We start from the raw sequence: 26266 nt of genomic DNA on the forward strand, positions 1-26266 counted from the left end.
TTATATGGCTCCGAAGCATGGGTACTTGCGAAAGCAGATAAGGTAGTACTTGGAGTGTTTGAGTGAAATATCTTTCGTAAAATATATGTACCAGTTTGCGTTAATGTAGAATATAGGCGTCGTAGGAACCACGGGCGGTATGACGACGACAACATAGGCTACGTTATGTTGTCAGAATGGATGAAGAAGCTCCAGCAAAGAAGTCTTTTGAAGGCGACCATAAAAGAAAACGCAAAAGGGAGCACCAAAACTCCAATAGACTGACCAAGTGGAGAATGACATTTCAAAACTGGGTGTCAGAAATTGTAGAAAAAGCACAGAAGATCGAGGTGCTTGGGCATCTTTTCTTAGTTTGGCTAGAGGAATGAATTTTTTGTAATGACCAATTAAAGTAAAGTAAGTTTATTTCAAAACTGGTGTAATTTGTTTCGGTTATGGTTACTGTGTAGTTCTCAACTTTCTCCATTTTCTTTATCTGCTCGGATTTACAGGAATTTGTGGGAGTTGATATCATCCACTTTTTTATCTCCACTTACTGCCAAACCCATTTACATTGATTCGCTTAAAGTTAATGTTTCTTAATCTTTTGAAAAAAAAAGTAATTTTCAAAATTTTCGTTTCGTCCTGGTTCCTTATAGAATCACATTAGGTGTGGAGGCTTCAATGGCCATACATATCTTCGTTTTTTTTTTCAACGCCTGTGTTTTTCGTTGTAATGATGAATTTTTTTTTAAATTTTTCAACTCAACAATCAAATCAACAAAATCCCATATTGTACAGGCATCATAAATCTTTATCTCACGTACAAAACCAATAATTTTTAGCATTGCCATATTGTCACAAATAAATACATTAAATATTAAAGAAGATGGCTACAGATGTTTTTCTAACCACGCCACCTGCTCTTACATTTCGACATAAATCACTATTAGTTGAAAAACAAACTTGAGCTTGTAAAACGAGAAAATGCAAAACAAATAAAAAACAACACATTTTTTCTCCTTCTAAATGTAATTAAAAAGCAAACAAATGACTAGACTACAAATGTAAATCGTACAGTTGCTCTTACAAGTTTCCTGTAATGCAAAACCAACTGGTTTTTGATTGCTACGTCTTGCTGAGGCGACGAGCACACAGCACACAGCACAAACTGCATTTTCTATCGTATTTATCCCATAAATGCTATTGATTTCCAGTTCAGTTGTTTTAATTGTTATATTGAAATCTTTTCTCTTTTTGCCAAGTGCCACGAGCTAGTCTTACAAATATAGACACAGGTGAAAAAAGAAAGAAAAAACCACTTAAAATGGCTAGCCTCTTTTTAATGCATTTTCATTATCAGCAGATTATGACATCCGTCGGAGCAGAAAATATTCTTATCAATAATAATGTGTTATTTTCCCTAGTGTAAACTGTCTTCATTCTTATGAATATTTTAATGCCTTGAATTAAAAGTAAGGAAAAATTCCATGGAAAATTATTGTCGTGTGTCTCTAGGGAAATTAATGTAAGTCCTTAATAAAGCCTTGAAAAGTAATTCCATCAAATTGTAAATCATTTTTTTATATGAAAGAAAATATAATAAATCTTTAAATTTAATAACATAATTTGCTAACAGCATTCATAACAATCTGAGGTTTTATATTAAATAAATATTATATAAAACAAGTGTTGTAATGAAAGAGAAAAAAAAACTGAGGGCAATCTTTATTAAGGTTAATCTGGTCCAATTGACTCAAGGAAAGTTCCTATCCTAAGAGAAGTTCTCTGATCTATTTGACTTAGAAAAAGTCTCTACCATTAGAGATGATGTTCTTTATGCTTTGTTTTCTGTCACAGAAGTTACACAGGAGAATATTTCTTTTTGTATGGGAGAGACATGCATTTTAAGTTATTGAAAACATAAAAGAAAACCCCCTTAGGACTCTGGAGTCTCTAGAAACTTTGAGGAGAGGGAACAACATAACATCTAACGAGTATGACTCGGACTAGCAACCAAAAAGTGTTTCTGCAAGTACATTTAGATACTATAGTGTATCCCTTGACAACACTGTGTGTTGCAATTTATGTAAATAATATTTTAATTACAATTCCTCTGTGTCGACTTGAATGAATCAATTAGTTAATGTAACATTTTTTTTTTTAATTTCTATTCAATAACAATATTGTTGTCCACATGTTTTTGCTATTAAGTCGGCTTTATGATTATTCAACGATAATTTTATGAATTATGAATTTTTATTATGAATATTATATAATAACCGCCTCCGAGGCGCCATAAAAGTTTTAAGAAAAGAAGCTTTAGTTACAGCCAACTGGTGTTATTGTTGGCACAATTATTCTCCTTTATTATGTTACTATTGTACCACGTGCGAAGGTTCCAATAACTATATTGACAGCTTACAAGTGCCCTATGTGTAAATTTAGGTAAAGGTCTTAACTTCAAGCAAAGAGGATTGAAATAACGGAAATGTTTGTGCTCTCAAAATTTGACAGCAAATATCAAGCTTATAGATGTCGGTAATTATTTTATTTTTCTTCAAAGCAAGCAGTTCTGCCAAAAAAATTGAAAACAAAAATCCAATTTACAGCAAAAAGAAAAGAAATAAAATAAAGAAATATACGTGCATTACGTCATAGTTTCCTTTACGACAAGGAAAATAATGCATATTATGAAAATGCAAACTGCATGCCATTGAGAGCAGAATTCGGCTAGCTGCATGTTCTTAGATAATTCTCGTTTATCTATATTCACATGCGCCACCAACCAGTCAATGTGCGAAGTTCAAATTCCTTATCAATATATATAACTAGCCGAACCGGGCCCGCTCCGCTGCGCCTTCTTTAACTCTCTAATATCATGTAGGGTTGGGACACTTCGCCCTGAATGTGTGTTCGAATTCGTGCCACTGTAGCCTATGTCTGCCTATAACGCTGAATGCCTGCGTTAAAATCCTGGCGATAACATCGGACAAAATTTAAAGCGGTGGTGATCCCTTCTTAATGCTGGCGAGATTTGACATGCATGGCCATGTAAAAAAAGAGGTGTCGCACTGCGGCACGCCATTCGGACTCGGCTATAAAAAAGTCCCTCATCATTGAGTTTAAACTTGAAACGGAAAGATTTCATTAAAGTGTGCCCCTCTCGGTTCCTGGGTAAATTTTTACTCCACTCTCAAATATTTTTCTTTTGAGTCCTATATTATCGTCTGGTAAATATTTCCGGTTTAGAGAGACACTTGGCCCTTAAAGTAAATATACGCTCCGTGCACTACTTTCAAATACATTTTATATGATCCCCATAATGGCATATCGGTAAATAAATTCTGTTTGAGGGTGGGATGGACTCCTTGGACTTTGTTACGCAAATGAGGATAAATTTCCCGAAAATCAATAAATTTAGACATAAAATAGCTTTATGTAATAGGGAGGTGTTTTCGGGTAGAGCAGTTCCTCAAACACATGGCTCTTCAATTTTTTTCTCTCAAGCACCTTTTGTTTGATCTGTATATTATCGTGATTGGTCTATATACCCATCTGACGTGTTTTGGATAGCCCCGAGGCACCCGACCCCAACAATAGAAACCATGTTTGAGAGTGCAAAACAAATTTCGAACAAACCACATTACCAATCTCCGAGATCTGGTGGTTTTGAAAATTAAGAAAATTTCGACTCAAATATGGATATCAAATTCGTGCTGCACTCCCAAATCTTTTAATATGAGCCCTATATTGCCATGGTCAGTAAACATGAAATGTTTGGAGAGTGTTTTGGGTCTGGGGCGGCCACCGGTACTTCGCCCTGAAAATAGATATCAAACTCGTTCCTTACTCCCAAATACTACCTTACTCATATTGCCATAATCGGAAATAAAGTTCAGTTAAGGGGGCGTTGTAGGTCGTACCCCCAAACACTTGGCTCCAAAATTGGTAGTCAAATTCGTATTCTATTTTCCAATACCTTTCATTTGATACCCATATTGTCCCGAACGGTCCACTTTTGATTTTGGGTGGTGTTTTTGGGCAAAGGGGGAGGGTCCGCCCCCTTCCGGAATCGACAAACTATAAAGCCTATTTCTCCTTCCTGACCATATTCGCAATCTACTCCCGAATACTTTTCATTTGAGTCCCATATTGTCATGATCGTCCAAAAAACCTATTGTAGGGGGTTTTGAGGTTGGGGTGGCCCCCCAGTTACTTGGACCCAATTTTTAATACAAAATTTGTTCTCTATTCCTGAATACCTTTCATTTGAGTCCCATATTGTCCCGATCGGTCCCCTTTTATTTTTAGGTAGTACTTTTGGGGTAAGGGGGAGGGTCCGCCCCCCTTTCGATATCAAAAAATTTCAAGGTAATCGGTTCAGCCGTTTTCGAGGCTATACAGAACAAACCGGAATTTTTAAAATTTTGGCTGTGTGTCGAATGGTAGCAAAGTTGTAGGGATAGTAAAAATGTGATGTTAAATGTGGTGAATCATTTTTGAGTAGCTCAGGGACTAGTAAGATTTTTGACAGCACAGCAAATTTTGACGTTTCATTAAACAAAGTCCCACGTCAATAATTGTAAATTCATTTGCGTTTTGGTAACCAACTTGCGTGCGGCATAACGCCTACATTGTGGGCAGACGTCACTAAATTTAAAGGACTTATATGGCATAAAATAAGTAAAATTATTGTTTATTATCATGGACAACGAGATTCTAAAAGGTTGTTATTCAATAATAATGGACAAAAGTACAGTTTTGTGTTTGCAATTTAATGAAATGATGGCGCCGCCGTTCAGTGATTTTCATACAACGGCGTTAAAAGTTTGTTTACCTCATGACATAATTACATAAACAGCTGAGTACAATTTTTTCTCGCGAAGTGCACTATCTATCAACGAGTTTTGGTTGTGTGTGTGTATTATATTGTTCGTTGTTAAACAACGAAAAATGGTGCGAACTAGTTACATACACAAAATTCAAGTTGCACTAACCACTGATTTTGACAGATAGTGTACTCAATATTTTATTGTTGGGCTACTGCCACTACCTGTAAATGAATATATGTTGGTTAACCTAGCAGAGTTTCGTTCATCATTTTGCTGTAAGCAATAGAAAAAAATGGAAGAAAATTAGTATTTAAAATAACTTTACTTGTCTTACTCGCCGTGTTTTCCTCTTTTTCAAAGCAAGACCTAAAATATCTCCATATTACAACGTTCCATTTGTAATATAACTGTTTTTTAATTATTATTTTTTTGTCTTTTCCTTTATAATTATGTGGCGCGCACATCTTGTTTACTTTTGATTTTTGACAAACGTCAAAATTTTTTAGTGTTAGAAAAAATTGTCGATTGGCACAGAAAATTAATTTTTTTTCTCACCAGTGTAAAAAACAGGAAATAGGATACTGCTATAATTCGACACACGCTCTTTATTGTTAATAGTTAAGGTTTAGGTTGAATGGGTAACTCACAATGAAAAGGTTAGTTCATTCGGTGGCCAGTCTGAACCATTGTTTGTGAAAAGAAAAGTGAGAAATATGTGAAAATATAATAAGAAAGTACATGGAAAGAGTACAGAGCAAGCGTCTGTCCGACGCCATCGTATGCCCTAACCCATGTTAGCACAATGTCGTGAAAACGGAGTATATTCAGGGGTACCAACCACTCCGCCACGTCATACTGTACACTTAAATCCTGGATTTTGTAGACTGTAAATCCCCTCCCAGGATTTCTATTGCGAATATCATTATGGCACAAACCTCTGCCTGAAAGAACGTACACTCTTCCCGCAGTTTCACCGACATACCGATCTTGTGTGTGCCGGAGAATAACCCCAATCCAGTCCCTGAGTCTATCTTGGAGCCATTTGTCAAGTGAGAGGTATCATTATATTCCCACTCCTCCCTCACAGGAGAGCGAGTCCCGAAATACTTTCTCCAATCGGTCTCGGTAGCTGTTAGTCTGAGATCGTCCTCAATCTGTCCACCGCATCCACATATATCCAGCATTACAATTATACTCACGCCATCCCTGTTGAAATGCAACAGAAAATAGGAGCGAACACCCCTCCCAGAGCCATTCTCATTGTCAGCCGCCTTCTGCCGCCACAATATCTCCGAATACCATTAAACAACAAAAGTTCGGTCATTGCCAATTAAAGTAAAAATAATATATATATGTATGTAGAACTGAAGCAAGATTCAATAATTTGTAAAAAAAATTACGTACATATGTATTCTGCATAAGGCTTGACTACATAAGTTTGAGAAAAGCGATAAGTCGATTTAAAATGTTGACAATAATCGCCCTCCAGGACCAAATTGGTCGTTGTTTGCATTTTTTACGTTTTCTGTTATGGTAGGTATTAAGATTGTTCACTGTGGAAAGTTTTCACAACCATTATTTCCGTTTTTTCCAGTAAAAAGACATATAGGCAATACACCCATCATATGTTTTACAACCAGCATTATTTTTGGTAAAATGTTTTGTTTGCGTAGTGTTATCACGAAAAATAAAAGTAATAGTGCTATATTTGCTAACAATTGCTATTTATTTAAAAGGAAATGAACGAAAATGCAACGCGAATGCGATGAAAATTTCTTTTTTTGTCATGTTGGCCCAAGTTGAAAAACGTTTCGTACACGCTTTTAATGAATGCCAAATTTTCACTAAATAATAAACTTGATACCACAAATAAAATTGTTTTCACAAATTTGTTTCACTATTTTTTATATGGAGTTTCATTGTGAAAATTGAAGTTAATACCCACCTTTATTTGACACATTTCGACATCTTTAATTTTAATGGGGTCTTTCCACTTTTTGTTTCGGTAAGAGAAGTAACCTTTTTGTTTTCTATAAGCTTTTCCTTAAATGACTAGCTTGCATTTCGAAAAAAATTCTTCCATTAGAGTTTTGAGTTTTTAATGGTAAATAAAACAAATAATTTTTTTCTTCGATATAGGTTTTAGACTTCCCTTTCATGTGATACATTTATGGTATGTGTATAAAAAATCTTTCCACAATTACCATTAATTATCACCAAATTTTTTGCCACTGACTTTGCTTATCAGAAAATAGTCCTAACAACCTATCACACATTTGGTACATACTATATAATGCCATAAAGTTTGCATTTATACAGCCAATTAAGATCATTTGTATTGATGATCATTTATTTTTTATTTAATACACGTGATGTGAATGCTCTAAATGTTGGTGAAAATTGAATTGAAAACTAGCTAGCAAGCATCATCTTGATATCAAATTAACACATTTTCAAAGCAAATTTAAACGTCAAAAGAGATGACAGTTTGTTGAAGTGCTAAAAAATTGGCGATCATTTTGAAGTACATTAATAATAAATGGATGTTATGATGATTGGCAAATTAGTACTCGTATTTGGGGGTATATAGAGAAACATCACATAGAACTGACCTTGACCTTAAATTGTCAGCATTTTGTGATTGCACTTTAATTAAAAATCTCTCAAAACAAAAAGAGTTAATGGCAGGATTCACTAGTAAAGGGTTTTCCCAGGATTCACAAATAGAAGGTTAGGTCATTTGCGAAAACATTAAGTGGATAGGCCCCATAAACACAATGCAGGATGTCAAATGTGCCGATTGGTCTCTCACACTAAATTAAATAAAATTTTTATCATGGTAAAATACACGAACGAACAACATCTGCAAATCATGAAAACTTACTACTGAAATTTGGAGTCGGTGACCGCTACTTTAATCATCTTCAGTGACGAAGCTCATTATTAGTTTAATGGGTGAAAATGCACATGTGCTTCACGAATCAACACTTCATCCACAATAAACGGTTTGGAGTATGCATGCCGGCGGCGTCATTGGGACATACTTTTATGTCGACAATGACGGTCTTTTCGTTACCGTTAATGGACAACGCTACCGCACCATGCTCACTCTAGCTTAGTGAGGTAGCTTCGGAAATAGTGTGACCAAAGGGCGGGTGATAAGGCAAACGCCTAAGGGAGGGGTGTTCTCGCCAATTCTCTGGAACAGTGGTGAACAAATTTCTGTTCGATCTTAACAACTATGCGTGAGAATGATCGCAAAGTTAGGTATGCAACATATCAAGTTCTCCTAAAGTTTGTCACCTTTAGGAGACATACACAATCGTACATGCGTATAAATAAATGTGTATGTCTCACATATCCATACACAATTCTTGAAAACAGTTGTATATTTTGGTACTTTTATTGATTATTCAGTCATTAAATCGATTTTTTTTGATTCGACAGATTCGACATCCTTCATTATGTTCATGGGGCCTATCCACTTTGTGTTTTCACATGTGACCTAACCTTCTATTAGTCAATCCTGGGTTGGGATAAGTAATAAGCGCACATTCAGAACACTAAATTCCTTTAACCAGAATAATATCGATACGATGAATTGTACCCGGAGAATGAGAAACCCGGCCTTGCCAGCTTGTTCTTTCTTTAGTTTTTCTCCGATTTGTGCCATTTTCAATCGGCACATTTTGTTTTCGGCATGTGACGTAAACTTTTATTAGTGAGCCCTCAGGATTCACTGAATAAGGTTAAGCCAAGCGATCAGCCGATATACTTTTTTTTTAATATTTGACAGTACTTGGCATTGAGGATGTCAACTTGTTCTCTTTTTACATTCATTCTTTGTTTACGTTTTCTCCTATATGATGACATTTTCAATCGTCAGATTTGACATCCTTAATGATGTTTATGGGGCCTATCCACTTTGTGTTTTTGCATGTGACCTAACCTTCTATTAGTGAATCCTGGTGAGCCCTGAGTTCCAATAAACATTACAAATTTGCCCATGAACATGCCATTAAGGAACAGGGGTAAACTTTTCACATATCAATGAGTGCTGTCCGATTCAATTTTAAGCTCAATGATAAGGGGCCCCATTTTTTATAGCCGAGTCCGAACGGCGCACTGTGGGAATTCGACCTCAAAAGTGTCGTTCAATTCAAAATAGAAATTTCAAGGTATAATAAAATATTATGCACCGTTTGAAAGGGTATAAAATTATCTTGAATATTCCGGGAAAAAATATGGTCCAAGGCCATCTAACCATTTGAATTCTTGAAACTTTTTTTAAAGTAAGTCAATATTAAAAAAGCGCATATTTCTATACCCACCAACATAGGATGGAGGTATACTAATCTGGTCATTCCGTTTGTAACAACTCGAAATATTGATCTAGGACCCCATGAAGTATATATGTTATTGATCGTCCCGACATTCTGAGTCGATCTAGCCATGTCCGTCCGTCTGTCGAAATCACGATAGGGATCGAACGCGTAGGACAGCCGCTTGAATATTTGCGCAGATACTTTATATTGATGTAGGTCGTTGGGGATTGCAAATGGGCCATATCGGTTCAGATTTGGATATAGCTCCCATATAAACCCATCTCCCGATTTTATGTCTTGATCCCCTGGAAGCCGCAATTTTTGTCCGATTTGGCCTGAAATTTTGCATGTGGAGTTCTGTTATGACTCCTAATAAATGTGCCAAGTACAGTCTAAATCGGTCTTTAACTTGATATAGCTCCCATATAAACCGATCTCCCGATTTGACTGACTTGAACCCCTGGAAGCCTCAACTTTCATCCGATTTGGCTGAAATTTAGTACATGGTGTATTGTTATGACTTCCAACAACTGTGTTAAGTACGGTCCAAATCGGTCAAGAACATGATATAGCTCCCTTAGAGCCCTTACAAGCCGCGATTTTTATCCGAATTTGTTGAAATTTTGCATATAGGGTTCTGTTATGACTCTCAACAACTGCGCAAAGTACGGTCCAATTCAGTCTATAACCAGATATAGGTCCCATGTTTTAGCAGAATCCATGGTGGTGGGCTCCCAACACTCGGCCCGGCGGAACTTAGCACGCTTTTACTTGTTTGTATTATGCTGTTTGTATTGCATGTATGTCTATTTTCGCCCAACCTCTTGGGTACATATTTATGCATAACTATTTTCTTAATCTTTGTTGCTATTATAATATATATATATATATATAAATCAACAAATCAAATAATAGACCTTTTGATTGAAATTTTTTTTGAAAATCTTTTTGGTATTCTAGGGTCATTAAAGTGTAGGTCATGTCAGCTCCTATTTGTATAAAACATTCAAAGTTACATACTGACGACAAATATGAAATTAATGTAATACAGTGCTGCGCTATATGTAAGGGCATAGAGTCGTCATTTAATTTCTAATATTAACATTATATCATAATCTGATTCGATTTATTTACCAACATCTGTGGTATATTTCGGTCCAATCAATTTTTAAATGTGGGACAACAGCCGTCAAATTAGGAATATTGTCGTCAAATTAGGAATATTGTAAAAGTTTTAAGGGACCTTTCCATTACTTGATTTTAAACAAATAATTCTTCCTTTAATATTAACCTTTGGATTCCTTCGAATATCAAAGACTTAAGAGAAAACATATAAATTTTTTTTGGAAGAATTGCATCAATATCTATTTAAATGTTTGTATAAAGACTCTTGCTCTTATTTAAAAGTTCCCACACCAATTTATGTTCATTATAAATGAACACAATGATAAAATAACTCTAATAAAGACTAATTCTACTTAAGTCTATAGTGATAAAACAATTTAGAACCCATCATCCCCGTTTATAATCGCGTCAGAGTTTATCACCTCAATTAAATTATTTCGTGTCAGCTAAATAATTGTATTTTATAGTATAAACCAAAGCAAGTAGCTTGATGCCTTACTGTCTTTTCTAAATTTCTTTTGAATTGTCTATCAAAAGAATAGTTATTCATATCTACTTGTTGTGACACAAGCCAATTTATTTAAATTTTTTTCAATTTGCATACAGTAAGCTAGAAAAAAGCATACAAAGTTCGTTTGAATGATGTGTGTGTGTGTGGGGGGGGGGTTCAGATTGAGATATAGCTGCCATATAAACCGATCTTCCGATTTGACTTCTTGAGCCCTTTCAAGCCGTAATCTTTGTACGATTTGTCTGAAATTGTGCATGTAGTGTTCTGTTATGACTTTCAAAAACTGTGCCAAGTACGGTCCAAATCGGGCTTTGACCTGATATAGCTTCCATATAAACCGATCTCCCGATTCACTTCTTGAGCCCTTAAAAGCCGCAATTTTTTTACGATTTGGCTGAAAGTTTGCATGTGGTGTTCTGTTATGACTTCCAACAATTGTGCCAAGTACATTCCAAATCGATCTATTACCTGGTATAGCTCCCATATAAACCGGTCTCTCGATTGTTCATGTTCGGTTCCTAGAAACTTTAATTTTTGCTGGTTTGACAGAAGTTTAGTATTTAGAATAAAATTATTTCCTTCAACTAAATTTTTTTGTGTACATTTTTAGCAGATTATACGATGGTGGGTTCCCAAGATTCGACCCGGCCGAACTTTTACATGTTTAGTTCCTGATAGTACTCGCCATAGAGGATGTCAACTTGTTCTTTGTTTACAATCATTGTTTGTTTGATCCTTTCATTGCGACATTTTCAATAGGTACACATTGACATCCTCTATAATAATGGGGCCTTTCCATTGTTTGTTTTTGTCAAGTGACATTAACTTTTATTAGTGAGCCCTGACAAAGGAGAAAAGGCCACAACAGATTGAGCGTGTTTAGGAGCGTTGCGTTGAAAAATGCTACTCTTCAAACAAATGTGAAAAAAGCATAGGGCTAAAGTTTAGAAGTTTTTAACTTTGATGCCTAAAAACACTACTTCACGCGTGGCAACACAGAACGACGCTTGATTTCTGTCGCCAAAGTTAAAAATTCTTTAACTTTTGCGCATTGCTTATTTTTTAAGCTGATCACCGTCCGTCTTTAACTTTTGCGCATTGCTTATTTTTTAAGCTGATCACCGTCCGCTGAAAACTTGTCTCAGTGGTTATTCAATTGTTAGTAAATTACAAATCTACTTTGTATCTGGTATTCAGTGACTTTGCGAAGGAGTTGGGAGGAGTTTAAGGCCAAAATAAAGTTCCAAATAGCTGGCTTTGATATTTGGCTCAAATTAATTGTCTGCAAATAATGATGATGGCAAACTTTCAACCGTAACTCTGAAGGACGGACAGAATCTCGCTTTTATGGTTGTCTAAACGATTGTCTGGCAGTATCGTTCCGTAAAAAGGGCAATTCATAATGTGTATCACCGCCTAAATGAATAAACCCCAAATTGAAATAAATGCTAAAGCCAATATTTAAATTTGTTTATGGCATACGATGAGGTAGCCACTATGGCGAACGGTTTGCTGAATGGGCTATGGGTTAAAAAATCCATAAGATTTTTTTTTATTTATAGAAATGTGTAAACATTTCCATATTTAAAGCATTATATTATTGTTCAGATTGTATATTTACACAAACGCTCGTCTAGCTGGTTTAAAATATTGCTGGAGAGGATTCAGGGAATTTAAACCTCAGTTTTCTACAGTTACGGGTGTCGTATAGAAATTAATGTTGCTTGATTTTGTTAAAAAAAAAATTAATGATAACTGAGGAATGGTAAAAAAAGAAAGCCCGCAAAGCTAATCTGAAACCTTTTATTGATCGGATGATAAAGAAGTTGCACTTGACCTGATTCAATTTGTGAAATGGGCTCTAAATTACACACAACATATTCAAATGTAGGCGGAACCAAGCTATATGCATTTACAGGTGGTGGCAGTTGCCCAACAACAAATATTGTGTGAACTATCTGTCAAAATCAGCGATTGGTACAACTCTGATTTTGTGTATGTAGCTAGTTCGCGCCATTTCTTGTTGTTTGTGTGTGAATGGTTCTTAACTATAATACACACAGCCAAAACTCGTTGACAGATAGTGCACTTCGCGAAAAAAATTGTATTCAGCTGTTTACGGTACACTACCTGTTAGGCGGAACTATAATTGTAAATAAACATTTGGTCATAGAATTCCCTAATAAAAATTTGAGTCTCTTGAAGAAACCCTTAAGTGGAAAGACCCCTTGAATATTAAGAATGTCAATATGTGCCGATTAAAAATACCACAAAAATAAGAAGAAACAAGTAAAAGCGTGCGAATCTTATATACCCTTCACCATGGATCGCATTTGTCAAGTTCTTTGAATGCCTTTCTCAAATATATATGAGTTTTATCAAGTTATTGACCGATATCGAGCGTACTTGTCATAGCTGTTAGAAGTCATAGAGAAACACTACCTCCAAAATTTCAGGCAAATCGAGTAATAATTGCGCCCTCTAGAGGCTCAGAAATTCAAATTGGGAGATCGGTTAATATGGCAGCTTAATCAGTTTATCAGCCGATTTAGACCATACTTGAAACAGTTGCTGGAAGACATACCAAAACGACATATGCAAAATGTCAAGCCATTTGGATAAGAATTGTTCCCACTAGAAGCCCATCTACATCATGTTATGAACCCATTTCAATTATTCTTTACACAATTATTAGAAGGAATACCAGAACATAAGAATTGCACCCTCTATAACCTCAAGAAATCAAGATCCAAGATCTGTTTATATGGCAGCTATATCAAAACATGGACCGATTTGGCCCATTTACAATCCCAACTGACCTACACTGAGAAGAAATATTTGTGCAAAATTTCATGCGCATAGCGTTACTCCTTCGAAAGTTAGCGTGCTTTCGACAGACAGACGGACATGGCTAGATCGACTTAAAATGTCATTACGATCAAGATTATATATACTCTATAGGGACTTAGACACATATTTCGATGTGTTACAAACGGAGTGACGAAAATAGTATGCCTCCATCGTATGGTGGTGGGCATAAAAAGAATGTGAACAAAGATAAAATGTACTCTCAAAATCAATTGCTTTGTGACAGAAAATATTCAGGTGGTATGGGAATATTAAGTTATGATCATACGGTCTTATATATAAGATAGTTTCTTGTTCACGCGGCGTGCAACCAATCGAGGCTAAGGAACAAATTCGTGAGCAAAATTGCCATAAGCATCTTTTCTGATAGACAAGAAGCCTAAAGTCATAGGGAAAACCAAGGCTAAGAAGTTGGAGTTTTGAAATCAGAAACTTTGGTCGGAGTGCAGTTTAAAGACAGGGCACGTTTGCTGAACTCCAACTCTGGGTAGATCCTCTGAATTCGACCCAAGGACTCTGACCCGTAGCTACGAATTCGCAATCATGAAAAAACTATTTTTAAATTCGAATCCAGTCAGTGGCAGATCTCTCCAGATTTTAAAAACACCTCTATTCTAAATGCTGGATCACATGGATATTGCATCACGCTTTGAATGTTTGAAAAGTAATTTTATGTCCAAAATAACAAACAGTTCAATAAATGAGTCTATGTAATCATTTCTTTTGAGGTAAAGGCTCCTGGAGCCTTTAAATTAAATAGTTATTTAAACGGGAGGCAAAATATGATGATAATATTACATGGTTGAATCGATTTGATGAACTTCGGGAGCGGCATTCAGATGGTAATAACAAGTCGTGCCATATGCAAGCAAAATAAGTGTAAGATTCTGTTTAATAGTTTAATGTTTATGGAAGCTGAATTTCGGTACAAATGTATTATTTATCCATTAAGATTTTATGTTCGAGGATTGTCTATATAGGAACGTATATTTTCGTTGCCCCCGTAAAGACTCCCCTCCAATTTGTGTAAATATTGAAAAAAAAAAACTTATAATTTATTCATCCCAGTCCCTATTTTGATAAAGCTACCATATAGATGAAACTCCAGATTAAACATCTTAAGCCTATAAAATGTAGATCCCAAGCTAACGTACCCACAAGTTTCGGTAGTTTTGCTCTGAAACCCACATTTTTTGTTCCAATTTGTCAAAGATTTGGCAAGCGACATTTTCTCAAAAAAAAATTTATGTTCTACTAAGTTTTTAACATTCAGAGTGATACTAGTTTCATGTTTTTTTTCCATTCAATTCAATTAAAATACAAACAAGTGAAAAGGCGTTAAGTTGCGGGCCCAACTTTGGATACCCACCACCTTGGGTATATATGGAAACCACCTTTCGTCAAAATCCGGTGAAAAATGCATACATTATACCCCAGCTATATCGAAATATGTTCCGATTTGGACCAAATACTAATAAGTACAAGTCATTGTTCAAATGTGTATAACAAAATATTGGTCATTTTAGTAGCTTATCTAAAAATAAACCGATCTGAACCATATACGACGCAGATGTCGAAAAGCCTAACATAAGTCATTGTGTCAAATTTCAGTGAAATCGGAATATAAATGCTTATTTTATGGGGCCAAGACTTTAAATCGAAATATTAGTCTATATGGCAGTTATATCCAAATCTGGACCGATTTGGGCCAAGTTACAGAAAAATGTCGAAGAGCCCGACACAACTCACTGTCCAAAATTTCGGCCAAATCGGACAATAAATGTGGCTTTTATGGCCCCAAAACCCAAAATTGAGATATCGGTCTATATGACAGCTATATTCAAATCTGAACCGATCTGAGCCAAATTGAAAAAAAAGTCGAACTGCCTAACACAACCAAATTTCGGAAAAATCCGATAATAAATGCGCCTTTTATGGGCCTAAGACCCTAAATCGGTGAATCGGTCTATAGGGGGGCTATATCAAGATATAGTCCGAACTCAACCTGCTTGTGGACAAGAAAAGAATCTGTGCAAAGTTTCAGCTCAATATCTCTATTCTTAAGACTGTAGCGTGATTTCAACAGACTAACAGACGGACACGGCTAGATCGTCTTAGATTTTTACTCTGATCAAGAATATATATACTTTATAGGGTCGGAAATGGATATTTCGATGTGTTGCAAACGAAATGACAAAATCAATATACCCCTATCCTTCGGTGGTGGGTATAAAAAGTAAACGGGAACGGTGAAAACATTTGCAAAAAGCCCCCCTCCTCTCCGCTTATGAAAATATAAAGAAATGGTTATATCTTGATGCGAACAGTCTACGAAAACAATAGGTGTATTTTATTTAGAAGATTTTGCCAATTTTTGGCAAAAGGTCGAAAAATCTACTTTTTGCTAAGTTCGAATTTATGTTAAATCAAAATCGAATTTTTGCAAAAATAAGTTGAAAAGTCGAAAAATCTATTTTTGCTATTTCGATAAGTCTAAAAGTCGACTTTTCATTGCAACTTGGGATCACTGATCGATTCCAGACAACTAGATGGGCCAATGATAAAAGGATACGTCAGTTGATGACCTTTCCTCATAAGAAAATTTCAATAATAATACAATGCCACCAAGAAACAACTGATTCATGACTATTTGTTTATCGTTACATAAACATTTAAAGACCATTAGGTGTAAACTCCCAACTAACCAAACAGCTGTATTCTTGTTTGCTTAAATTTTTTTTTTGCGTTGGCAACACTGATATACTATACCACAATCAAAAGCGCCACAAAATCACTACGTCTTAACAATGCTGAACTGCTCTTTGAACAACAAAGGACTATTTAACACACACATTTATTTTCCAGGCATACATACAAATTTGCATTATTTTATAGCAAGAAGTAGTATAAAAATCCGATTAAAATAAGGCAATAAATATGAAGACAAGAAAATGGTAAATGGTAACCATAAAAATGGCATGGTATAGCGGAGAAGAATAATAACAAAAAACAAAACTCAGGTGTTTTGGCAATGAAGCAAATGAAACGAAGTAACCACACTACAAAGCAAAACAAAAACAAATGGTCTATGGTAGTGAAAACTATAAGTGTACATATGTATGTATACACATAGAAGTAATCGTGTTTATATGCACGTACAAAGCAGAGGTGTGACACCTCCGACATACATATGCATATTAAGTCAACGTCAAAGAAAAAAACCCACCGGCATCAGCATGTAATATAAACGAAGAAAAATAAACTTACAAACAAATGAAAAAAACAAAAAAGACAAATAGCACAACACAGACAATGGGGACGAAACGATGGTCTCCATGGACGCAATGAACGTTGAAACCATGTGTCACAACATTAAGGAAATAAGAAAGCCATAAAATTCATGAAAAACCAAAAGTATGAAGCAAATTTTTCTTTAGCAGCTAGCTAAATTCCGAATTTTGGACATAATCAAAGAGAGTGAGAGTTGTTTTCTGCATAGCCAAATCACAGCTGTGGTGGCGAGTACAAGACATTCGCAAGAATTCTTTTTAAGAGATAAGCAGAAGAAATATATTTTCAACTTAGAAACAAAATTTTTGTTTAAAGAAAATACTTTCACTGAGCACATCACATAAAGATAATAGTCATAAATTTTGCTTAGGCAACAAACATAAAAATTCCATTTACCCAAGCACATGTTTGTGGAAATCATACACGTTTCTTGTTATTTCCACATGCACACGGCTCAGAGAAAATAAACATCTTACAATGCATTTATTTATTTTACCAAGTTGAAGTAAAAAGAAATAAAAAGAAAAACAAACACAAAATAAATTTCCAAAAAAAAGTTCGAAAAATTCATATTAGAAATATCAAGGCGAAAGTGAAAAACGATGAATAAACAAAACATCAGAAAACCATGACACTTGTCTCACATCATTTAACAAAAAAAAATTATTTATATATATTTTAATATTTAAAGACAATATCAAATTTGTTTTATACAAATCACAGCATGCTTTTATTCACTTAATAAATTTTGTATTTTCATATATATGTTATGTACATAGCTTTTTCATTCTTCGTTTTTCTATGCACTTTAGAATTTGTACTATATATTTTCTTATATATACAAAATATTTTGTATGTATATAGTATGGCATGTTATTTCTTTACAACACTCACTTTGTTTAAATCGGAAAAAACACTGTGATCCTCCACGATCGGAGAACCTAACTATAACACGACAATAATCTAACTAATGGAAAACGACGACCACGAACAAAACGCAACGGCACGTTTACGACGACAACAAAAGCAACTTAGGAACACCACGAAAACACGACCACTGCAATCGGGCCGTTGTATGCGACTGGCTGTATTGATTGGTAGGTAGTTGGTTGTTGTGGCGTATTTCGAATCTTCCATGTGATAACAGCACACATGAAAAACAAATAACAGTGAATAGACAGACGACCAAGCAATTTACAGAACGAAAGAGCATATAACGGCAAAAAACGAAAAATAAAATTTGCGTGCTCTCCTTCTCTCTCGCTTTCTGTGTCATAGCTCAATTGATCCACTTATGCGTCAGTGTGGCAGAGATAACAGCTCACATTGCCAACTCTGTGCTCTCATTTATTAGGTGTAGTAAGGCAGCCCTGGCATATTAGTTTGGTTTTTTTGTGTGTTCTTTTTTAGTTTATGAATGAAATTTGCCCATGTTTATACATACATCTACACAATGTACCTTAGATTGAATTATCAGCATGCTCAGCTGAGCCTAAATGGTAGCATGGCATGATACGTTGTTAATAGATCAGATGTTTTCATTGCGCATAGATACAGAAAATATGCTTCAACACATGAAAATATGCTCCTCAAGGGGTCCCTTAAGGAGGCTGCAGTTGTGCAGGACCTAAAACCAAATAGACAATAGAATCCGCGACCTGGACTCCCTCTCCACCGCTGCACTGTGGTCGGACTTGTAGGAAATTGCAGCAAAAATTAAATACACTGGTAGAAAATTATGGTACATTGCCAACTCCGCGTGGCATTATTGCTGAATACAAAGAATTGAGGTTGGTTACGGTGTAACATTACTTTATAATCGAAATAAAATTAGATTAAAAGTATTTTCAATGGTTTTTTTTTGGGTCGTTAGGGGGTGAAATAATCAATAACGGTTTGGTACTTAAACCAATAACGGTCTGGTGCTAAAAACAATAACAGATTGGTATTAAAACCAATAACGATGCGGTACCAAACGGTACTAATCATTTAATGATTCATCCATACTATCCGGAATTTTTTTTGTACCGTATGGTACTGAAATGAGCACGTTCGGTATCAACGTGCTACTTTACAAGTTTCTGCGAAACGATTTCGCAGAAACTTGGAAAAGTGAGATGCAGGAGGCTCCTCAACATCTGAATTGAAGATGGTTCATATCGGACCCGATTTGGCCTTTTTAACCCATAGAGAGCGTAATTTTTATACGATTTGGCTGCATTTTTGTACATAGTGTTATGTTATGACCTGTTACATTCATGGGAAGTATGAGCTAAAACGGCCTATAAATTAATATAGCTCACATATAAACCAATTTGCGGATTTAACTTCTTAAGTGGTCACCTTCAAAACAGAAGTTAATTACCGACCATAGCAATCAAGGGTTCTAATGAAAGGTATTAGACTCTCTAATAAGAAGAAGAGAATAAGAAAGAAAGCGCTGCGTAGTGTGATCGGTTCAGCTAGTACCGCATAAATAAAACAAAGCCACAACCAATACCAGGGACACAATTGAAAACTTACAAAAAGGGATGGAGGTACCTTTAGTCTTCTGGTCATAACTTTGAAGGTTTGACACGTTGTATACTAAGACCACCATTGATATTGGAGTAAAATTGCAATGGGGAGTTCAAGGGGGAACATTACTAAATAGCTTTAAGCTCAATTATACTGGCGAGATAACAATACAAAACATACAAATAAAACACTAATTTTAAATAACCTACGCAACAACTTAACACTCTGCAAACAAATCCCACAAAAGCAATGCGCAAAAGTTAAAAATTTTTAACTTTGACCCCTAAAAACACTACTTTATATGTGGCAACACAGAATGACGCTCGAGTTCAACAAAATTTGAAGTTTAAACAAATTTCAAAACCAAAAATGTGTGTATAGAGGACTGCTAGTGCTATTCTATGATTACTATGTGTAATTTTTTACAATTTATTGTTAATAGTTTAGGTTTAGGTTGAAAGTATTGTTCACGTTGAAAAGGTGAGTTAAATCGGAGACCAGTCTAATCCATTGTGATGCCTTGGTGAGAAAAAGTGTGGGCCAAAAGGAAAAGCGAGAAATATTAATGTGAATAAAGACGAAATTACAGGAGATTCTGTCCTCGAACCCAAGGTCTTGATGGTCGCCAACTGTCCACATAAATTCTGAAACTCGAAGACTGTAAATCTCCTCCCAAAATTTCTTTTGGGGCTATAGTTATGGCACAGACTTTTGCATGAAAAAATGTACACCCGCCCGGCAGGCTCACTAATAAACCGATGTTGTTTGCATCGAAGTAAACAACCAATCCATTCCCTGACTCCATCTTGGAGCCATCTGCAAAGATCGTTCGAAGACGGGAGTCGAGGTGGGTTACGATAAATAACCCAAGAAAGATAAAGCTGGAGTGTTCAATCGGAGATATAAGTTCTCAATCCATTTCTTGTAACCTATCTCGTCAGCGAAGTTTTCATGGCGCTGATTGTGGACAGAAATTTGTTAACTTTCATAAAATCGTTATCGAAAACATATTACAGAAACGAGTTCTATCAATTTTAAAAGGTTTCGTCATAACGTCAAAACAAGAAAAACGAGCTAAGTTCGGTCGCACCGAATCTTATATATCATCCACCACTGATCGCATTTGTCAAGTTCTAAAACTAACAAGTAAAGCGGGCTAAGTTCGGCCGGGTCGAATCTTATATACAATCCACCATGTATCGCATTTGTCGAGCTATTTTCCTGGTATCTTTTTTAGGCAAACAAAGGATAAAAGAAAAGAATTGCTATGTTATTGGAACTATATGAAGTTATGGTTTATTTCGGACCACAATTGAATTGCATATTGGAGGCCATAGTAGAAGATATTGTGTAAAACTTCAGCCAAATGTATTAAGAATTGCGCTCTTTAGGGGCTGAAGAAGAGATTGGTTTATATGGGAGCTGTATTAGGCAATAAACCGATTCAGACAATATTTGACACGTATGTTGAAGGTCATGGGAGAAGCCGTTGTACAAAAATTCAGCCAAATCGGATAATTGCGCCCTTTAGAGGCTCAAGAAGTCAAGATCCCAGATCGGTTTGTATGGCATCTTTATCAGGTTATGGACCGATTGGAACCATACTTACCACATTTGTTGAAAGCCATAACAAAACACTTCATGCAAAATTTCAGCTGAATCGGATAATGATTGCGCCCTCTAGTGGCTCAAGAAGTGAAGACCACAGATGGGTTTATATGGCAGCTATACCAGGTTATGGACCGATTTGAACCATAGCACAGCTGTTGAAAATCATAACAAAACACGTCATGCAAAATTTCAGTCAAATCGGATAAAAATTACGTCTTCTAGTGGCTCAAGAAGTCAAGTTCGGTTTATATGGCAGCTATATGAAAACATGAACCGATATGGCCCATTTACAATCCCAACTGACCTACACTAATAAGAAATATTTGTGCAAAATTTCAAGCAGCTAGCTTAACTCCTTCGAAAGTTAACGTGCTCTCGACAGACAGACGGACGGACATGGCTAGATCGACTTAAAATGAATTGACGATCCAGTATAGATCAAGTTATATGTAAAGTATATATATAACTTTATGGGATCGTATACGAATATTTCGAGGAGTTACAAACAGAATGACGAAAGTAGTACACCCCCATACTATGGTGGAGGGTATAAAAAGGATCAACAAACTCCATGGATTTTTATATCCGACACCATAGGATTAGGGGGTATATTCTTTTAAACATTCCTTCTGCAATATATCATATACATATAGTATACATGTATATTCTGGATAATACGACGATTTAACGATGCCCGTGTGTCTGTCCTTCCGTCTGTTGTAATCACGCTATGGCATTCAAAAATTGAGATAAAGTTTAGCACTGTTTCGCATTTTGCCTATACGCAGGTTAAGTTCTTGAATGAGCAAAATCGAACTATATTTAGATATAGCTGCCATGTAGGACGATCTCCCTGTTGTCCGATTTCGCTGAAATTTGAGATTACGAGTTGCACTAAGTTCCTCGATAACTGAACGGAATATGGCCCATATCGGGTAACAATAAGATATAGCTGCCATATAGACCGAGCTTCGGATTTAGGATCTTAAGCCAATAACAGGCGCGCGTACCACTTGATTTTATTGAAATTTAAAACTTAGTACAGATCGGACTGTTTTTAGATATAGTTGGCTTATAGACCAATCGGCCTATTAAGGGTCTAAAGCCCATTTATCCCCGGTTTCGATAACATTTGAAACAGTGAGTTTTCTTATGACCGTCCACATCCAAACCGAATATGGTTCACGTTGGTACATGTTAGGACATAGTTTATATATGATTTGCTGAATTAGGGTTTAAAGGCCCTAAAAGCACCATTTATTACGCGATTTTGCCTTAAATTGAGACAGTGGTTAGGTGTAGTCCTTTCGTTGTCCGCACTAAATATGGTCCAGATTGGACTAGCTATTAGATATAGCTGCAATATAGCCCGATATGCCGAGTTAAGGTCTTATTCTCATAAAAAGCCGTATTTCCCTATTTTGCTGAAATTTAGAAAAGTGACTAAATTTCCCCTTTGGCCGAACCAAATTTGTTCAAGATCATAGCATGGTTTGTTATAAATTTGGAGTATGGAGTTGCACTAAGCCATCCGGTATGGTCTATATCAGACCATATTTGCATATGCCATAAGTCCTCATTTATAACCTGATTTCCCTGAAATTTAAAACTATGACATGTATATGGCTTCTCCGCACCTGAACCGAATTTGTTCAAAAGCAGCCTATATGAGGACATTTATTTAGATATAGTAGGTTTATAATAAAATAGGATAATAAATAAATCCATGGTGGTGGGTATCCATAGCTCAGCAGACCTCAACCAAACCAAAGAAGTGTGCATCCACTGGACCGCCCCTGGTCCATGTTTCCAATAGCCAGGATTATTGAGTTGTGCCATGATTAGAGCGCACTCAGCCTCCGTTTAACTCTATCCTTAACGTTAATTCTCCAATTATATATATGGTCACAAATTATGCCCATTTAGTCTACCGAGAGAGTGGCTCACTCCTTCCAAGATCGGTCCTCTGAATTCGCCATACTTCCTTCACCCAGTGAAAAACACCAGCTCTGCCTTTCTGTGTTCAATGCCAAACCCATTGCCCAGTGCCGATCTAGGCAGGATGTCCGTCCTTGTTAACGGTGGAGATGTCATTTTCCCGAAAAGGGAACTCGGAGATGGAGGTGCCTCGCCCTCCCCAAGGACTTCTGTATTCCGTTAAACAAGGAATCATATAGGCTTTTGGACGTCTACAGCGTTTCGGTGGTCCTGAAGGCATTGGAGATAATGTCAATGCGGGAGTGGAGAGTCAGTCGTCGCTAAAGGCTCTAGCGACGAACTATGCGAAGTTGAGACTGGTTTGAAGATGCAAAGAGCTTTTTTGAACCATAGGAGGGGCTGTCAGCCTCAGGGCTGCGGAGTCGGAGTTACTGGTTAGCGGTTGAGCATGCTTGCCGTGACTTCCACTTCAACTTCGGCCTGAGATCGGAGAAAAAAATTACATATGGCGGGTTTCGTATGGTCCCAGGTCACAATCAGGACACACAACCCGCACATTGGCATTAATCCTAGCTCTGTAGGTGTTGACGCAGCTGCATCTGCCGAAACGCAATTAGGCCAGAAATGCTCTGGTTTGCCGCGGGAGTTCAATCTTCAGGTGCAATGTAGTCTCTAATGGCTACATTCACCTGGTAGCTGGTATCCGCATCCATTTGTGTGTTATTAAATCCTTTTAAATTTCTCAAAAAAAGGCTTTGCAAGTTATCAAAAAATTTGTTTTTACTTTGGTTGACAGACATATACTAACATTGATGTTAACATACAACTGTTCACTACCAAAACAACGCTTTGCATGCCAAATAAAAAAGTTTAATTACCAAATAAAAAAGTTTAACTAAAACTGGTGCCCCGGTAGTCGATTAAAATTGTCTAAGTGAGTCTGTAAAGGACTGCCACTCTTACCTAACCTATCGAAGTCGGTACGAGGCTTTACTGATGTCTGAAACCAAAAAATTACTTAGCACTTAGTTCAGAGCGGAGAAGGAATTGAATTAACGAATTGTCGGCTCAATTATCGGGATGAGAAGAAACGCTGCTTGGTGTTTTGGAGCAGGACATCTACAGTGAGAATACAAGGGAACCGATAGAAAAGGGATGAGACTATGCATTAAATGCGCAAGAGTGAACACAAGTTGAAGGAGTGCACTAACACTCTGAAATGCTGTATATGCTCGCACAGCAGAAGAGATACGACACATCACTCACCTGACTCAGGAAGATGTAAAGGAGGAGCACAACAGGCATGCCAAGAATACTAGATAGCAGAGAAAGGCCTTCGCCTCTCTGTCAGCTAGCTGTGTCAATTAGTTGCTGAAGACTAGCAGGCACGTGATTGGATCGAATTATCGTCTGAAATATCGGGATGAGAAGAAACGCTGCTTTAGGTGTTTTGGAGTAGGACATATACTGTGGGAATGCAAGGGAACCGATAGAAAAGGAATGGGACTACGCAGTAAATGCTGCAAGAGTGGATACAAATTGAAAGAGTGCTCGCATAGCGGAAAAGGTCCAACGGATCACCTACCTAAAGAAGGCATACAGTAGACATGCTAAGAATACTATAGGCCAACGTGCAGGGGAATAATGTCGCACATGTTGCTGAACAACGTGCCGACATCGTAGTTATAAGGCTTGATAATCCCATGGAGACAGCTGGTATCTGAATGCCAAACCGCAATGGTATCTCAACTATAGGCAGCAGAAATGGGAATGGATACACTTGGGTGCGGCTAGATCTTTTCACTTTGTTTAGTTGCTATCTCATAGAGCTGGCAAAATATCGCTGGCACTATCGATATTTTTTGTCTCAATATCGATTGCTATTTTTCATATCGATACTATCGGCAAAGTTAAATTTTTTCCAAAGTTTAACAAATATAAGCGATCTGACACTGAATGTGTCCTATAAGACACATTGCGCCTATAGACGGAATAATTTTCATCCAATTGGGCTAAAATTGTGTACAATGATTTCTCTCATGATTTCGAACTGACTTTATTAAATTTGGTTCTATTCGGTCTGTGTATTAATAAATAATATTAATCGATCTACTGATTTTACTTATCATTTTCCTTTAAAATGTAGGTAATGGGAAATTAACGATAGTATCGATTCTTATTACTAGAAATATCGAATGGTGCGATTATCGACAGTTTGCCAGGTCTACTATCTCACCCAGCGTGACAGTATAGAAACTTCTTTTAAGTTTACCGTTTGGTTCTGTCAGGAGCATACCGAATGTGCCCATTTTCGGCCTGAAAAAGAGATGTCTGCAGTACATAGAATATGAGTTTTTCGCATTGACGTAATGTTTCTCTTTTAAGATAAATGACCGATAGAAAATCAATAACTAAAGTATACGATTTATTTCTTAAATATTACAGAAGGTTATGCCAAGTAAGAAATTAAAGCCGCGCGATCTTGGTTTTGAAGAAGGGGCTAAAGGATATCGGAAACTGAAGAAAAGCAGCAGAAACAAAATACGCTGTACCCACAATGAGATAGATCTAGCCGATGACTATTCAGCAGTTGTGATTTAAATTTAAAGGACATATGAGCATTTTAAGTTATTTGTCTTGCGTTGTTACCGTGTAAGGACATATGATCATTTTAAGTTATATATCTTGTATTGTTACCGTTTAAGGACATATAAGCATTTTAAGTTTTTCATTCCAATGATTTTTAGGCTACAAGTGTTCGATCATTCCACAAATTGTCACCCTATCTTTAAAGGAATTTCATTATGTATTACATACATATCTGTTTTATGTTTGGACTTGAACTTGTGGTATTAAAATCACCTCAACACTGTCACGTGTCTTGTCTCAATATCATATGGAGAAGTCAGGCATGGGGGTTCATCGGCATTGCATTAAAATGAAACATGATATTGTGGTGGTTTGACTTTTTCGGGTTTTTGTGGCAATGCAACAAAAAAGAGAAGGAATGAAACACAAGAACAACAAGATTAACCCAAAAATGCAATTTTCGTGGCTTATTTTAGGACCAGTTTAATTTTCTCTATACAAATTTGTTTAACGATATGGACGTCTGCATTTAATAAAGATTGTATTACCTATGTATTGGGAAATGTATGTATATTAATCTTGACATTGTTTTATTCATTAAAATCTTTTCAGAAATAAAGACATACGTCAACAAAACTCGTTTCTTTTGTTTACCATCAACAACAGATGAATGTAAA

At 36.3% G+C, this 26266-nt stretch overlaps 1 protein-coding gene across 1 annotated transcript in view; it reads right to left on the reverse strand.

The window, feature by feature from the left end:
* Positions 1-18029, reverse strand: part of LOC106090952 (protein I'm not dead yet) — an 82096-nt gene extending 64067 nt beyond the window's left edge. The window contains exon 1 of the mRNA XM_013257321.2: positions 17829-18029. The gene's annotated coding sequence lies outside the window, so the exon portion shown is untranslated. The remainder of the gene's footprint in view (positions 1-17828) is intronic.
* Between the last annotated feature and the right edge of the window lie 8237 nt (positions 18030-26266).

The sequence above is a fragment of the Stomoxys calcitrans genome, chromosome 1 (assembly GCF_963082655.1).
Source record: "Stomoxys calcitrans chromosome 1, idStoCalc2.1, whole genome shotgun sequence".
NCBI classification, from domain to species: domain Eukaryota; kingdom Metazoa; phylum Arthropoda; class Insecta; order Diptera; family Muscidae; genus Stomoxys; species Stomoxys calcitrans.